Raw genomic sequence first — 3,012 nt, 5'->3', positions numbered from 1 at the left:
ATTGAGATATCTTTTTTTGAAGCTTTGAATGGAAGAAGGTGTAGGTTGTTGATGTGATAATTTAATGCTTTTAAGGTAAGACTTTAGGGCACTGATATACTAAAAGAGTTGATAGAGCAAGTGAGTTTCATCTAGGAGAAGTTGATAGCAGCTTAGAGTCGATAGATGGAATATATCAATAATAAGGTAAGGGATGTAAAATTTGAGAAAGGTAAGAAGGTGTTGTTGAAAGTATTACCCATGAAGGTTGTGATGCAGTTCAATAAGAAGGGGAAGTTGAGTCTGAGGTATATCAGATCCTTTAAGATCTTGAATAGAGTAGGGTTAGTGGCTTATAAGTTGTCGTTGTCTCCTAACTTTTCTTGGGTTAATCATGTATTTCATGGATCATGATTAAGAAGTACCATGGGGATAGGGTTTTTTATTATTCGTTGGGACTCATAGTTGTTCAACAAGGAGCTCTATTATGAATTGGAAATAATTGTTATCTTAGACGTGGAAATAAGAAAGCAGAGAACCAAATTTATTTTGTTTGTGAAAGGTCAGTGAGAAATAATTTGATTGAGGATGCAATATAGGAATGGAGGTGGATATGCACAAGCGATATCCATATTTGAATTGACTCAGGTATATTATTTATTTTATTATGTCACCATTATAGTCTAGTTATTATTTGAGGATGAATGCAGAATATATTGGTATCTAATGTAACGATCTAAATCATCGTTATGATGAAATAGAGAGTATAATCCTTGCCTAATTTTTTCTTAGACCAAAAGTTTAAAGTCTGCACTTACCTAGTCGTATTTTGAGGGTATGATGGTATACAAAAATATGGTAGTGATTTAAGCACTTTTTTTTTTTTTATATTTTTGATTTAATTTTCTTTTAGGAATCAAGTTTAGAAAGTCGTAGGAATTTCTGTTACATAATATGAGTTTTTCAAACTCTGGTTATAGCAATTACCTTGAAAGAATTGATTCAAGATGTCGTATTCTTAAAAATTTGTTGTGAAATAAATAAAATTGAGACCAAGTCCCGGGTTATTAATTTGGGTCCGCTGCCGCGGTAAGCTATAGATCCTCCATTATAGCGGTAATGTTGCAGTAGTAGAAATACATAATTTTAGTTCTAAAAACCATTAAACACGTTTTTATTTTCAATTTCATAAAAGAATATTGAAGGGCTTGGAGAAAGGCCAATTTCTACAACTTTTGGGATTTTCATCTTTGAAAGTAAGATTTATTTATATTCTAAACTTGAATTTCTACTTTGAATTCTTAGAAATTGCAAGAACCATGATCTTAATAAGAACTAGAGTTTAGCCCTAATTTATGAGTTGGTGAGAATTGGTGGAAATTTAGTTTTAATAAATTTTTTATTAATTCTAAGGTGTTGAAAAATACTTCGTATGGTAGAATTCTTGTTGATAATGTTAAATCATATGAAGTTCATGAGGTTTAAATGATAGAAAATCCTAAGATGATGAACTAGAAAAATTTCTTAGGTTAAGTTAGTAAATATAAGTTTGTAATGGTTGAAAAAGATATAATGTTGAATTAAGAATTGTGTAATTGTTGTTTATAGATCAAGAAGGGATTGTTATTGAAAGGTAGGACAAGTTTTTGTCTATATAGTATTTACAAGCAATGAATCAAGTTAGATTATGGTTTCATTGTATTAAAGATTTGCTTGACTTTGTACTAATATGTGAATTGAGTGTTTGTAATTTACTTTCGGGCATTAATTATGATTAGTAATTACATCATGCAAATACATCTGATATTGATATGATATTGAACATGAAATTGAAATGATGTTGAGATGATATTGTGAATGATATTGTGATGTTATTGATATTAAGATGATATTGATGATGATGCTGTGATAATATTGAGACAATACGTTCCTTTTGCATGCATGCACTCATCCCATTCATTGCATGTATATATAAATTTATGCTTTGTGATGAATTTTATTGAAGAATCTGTCTATGTGTAATTTAAGTATGAGATGTAATGTTATATCTATACTTAGTTGTCATTGATGGTAAGTTGTATTTTGATAGTTATTACTTGTATTTGATTCGCCTAGTTGCATAGTGTTGAGTTGAGACGGTCGATTATGCCTATCAGTCCTTTATTGTTGTACTGATACTACCTATACTCTTCTTTTTGTTGAGTGTAGAGCGTGTCCTAGCACTTAGTTGTCATTGATGGTATGTTGTGTTTTGATCGTTGTTACTAGTGTTGAGTTGAGTCGGTCGATTATGCCTATCAATACTTTGTTGTTGTACTGATACTACCTGTACTTTTCTTTTTGTTGAGTGTAGAGCGTGTCCCAACAGTTGAGATAAGACCTCAACTCTAGCAAGTGATTTCAGACTTTGATTCAAGGTTGAGCATCATGACTTAACAGTTGTTGGATCTTTCTTATGTCATTTATTTTCTTTGTGCAGGAATAAGACTATTCCTTAGTTCATATTTTTGGATAACTTGTTATACTTAGTTTTTAGAATTGTTTGATGTTCTTGTACCACGACTTCAGGTTTTGGGGATGTAATAATTAGATATGTTCCACACTTTGATTCTTGGTTATGATTATTGATTAAGTTACGTTGTATTTGAGTTGGTTATTATTGTGTTTCAGTGATTTAAAGATAAGAAACCTATGAAAGAGACTTGTGAGGGTTTGAGTTAGTTGATAAAGGTTGGTTTAGATGGTCCTCCCACTAGTGTTAGAGTGAGTGTCAATTATGACCACTTGGATCGTACTAGTTAACCAATAAACAGGTCAATAACCTATCAAAATTTAAGCATATTATATATTTTAATAATCTATTTTTACCACTTCTAGATCTATACCCACAAAACATTGGTGGTACATTGTTGAGTTGCACGGTTCATGTTCAGTGGTGAAAAAATAATTTTACTAAAAAATTTAAAATATAATATGTATCTATATCTATACTATCTTAAAAGCATGAACTCTTAAATTCTAAAGTGAAATTAC

At 30.6% G+C, this 3,012-nt stretch overlaps 1 long non-coding RNA gene across 1 annotated transcript; it reads left to right on the top strand.

Moving 5' to 3' along the window:
- The first annotated feature begins 1,098 nt into the window (after positions 1-1,098).
- On the top strand, positions 1,099-2,622 carry LOC124890409. The gene is made up of 2 exons (XR_007049158.1): positions 1,099-1,235; positions 2,333-2,622. It is a non-coding gene; the product is annotated as an uncharacterized LOC124890409 (long non-coding RNA).
- The last annotated feature ends 390 nt before the right edge of the window (positions 2,623-3,012 follow it).

This window comes from Capsicum annuum, unplaced genomic scaffold (genome assembly GCF_002878395.1).
Source record: "Capsicum annuum cultivar UCD-10X-F1 unplaced genomic scaffold, UCD10Xv1.1 ctg1715, whole genome shotgun sequence".
NCBI lineage: Eukaryota > Viridiplantae > Streptophyta > Magnoliopsida > Solanales > Solanaceae > Capsicum > Capsicum annuum.
This window is presented reverse-complemented; position numbering and strand designations above follow the sequence as displayed.